The sequence below is a fragment of the Physeter macrocephalus genome, chromosome 9 (assembly GCF_002837175.3).
Source record: "Physeter macrocephalus isolate SW-GA chromosome 9, ASM283717v5, whole genome shotgun sequence".
NCBI lineage: Eukaryota > Metazoa > Chordata > Mammalia > Artiodactyla > Physeteridae > Physeter > Physeter macrocephalus.
In genome coordinates, this window is record NC_041222.1 from 75,709,122 (window position 1) to 75,709,752 (window position 631).

Sequence of the window (631 nt, forward strand, 5' to 3'; positions counted from 1 at the left end):
TCACAGTTTCAATTTCATTACTTGTGATTGGTCTGTTCATATTTTCTATTTCTTCCTGGTTCAGTCTTGGAAGGTTATACCTTTCTAAGAATTTGTCCATTTCTTCCAGGTTGTCCATTTTATTGGAATAGAGTTGCTTGTAGTATTCTCTTATGATGCTTTGTATTTTGCAGTGTCTGTTGGAACTTCTGCTTTTCCAATTCTAATTTTATTGATTTGAGTCCTCTCCCTCTTCGTCTTGGTGAGAGTGCCTAAAGGTTTATCAATTTTGTTTATCTTCTCAAAGAACCAGCTTTTAGTTTTGTTGATCTTTGCTATTGTTTTCTTTGTTTCTATTTCATTTATTTCTGCTCTGATCTTTATGATTTCTTTCCTCTACTAACTTTGGGTTTGGTTTGTTCTTCTTGCTCTATTTCCTTTAGGGGTAAAGATACATTTTTTATTTGAGATTTTCTTGTTTCTTCAGGTAGGATTGTATTGCTATAAACTTCCCTCTTAGAACTGCTTTTGCTGCATCACATAGGTTTTGGATTGTCGTGTTTTCATTCTCTTTTATCTCTAGGTATTTTTTGATTTCCTCTTTGATTTCTTCAGTGATCTCTCAGTTATTTAGTAGTGTATTGTTTAGCCT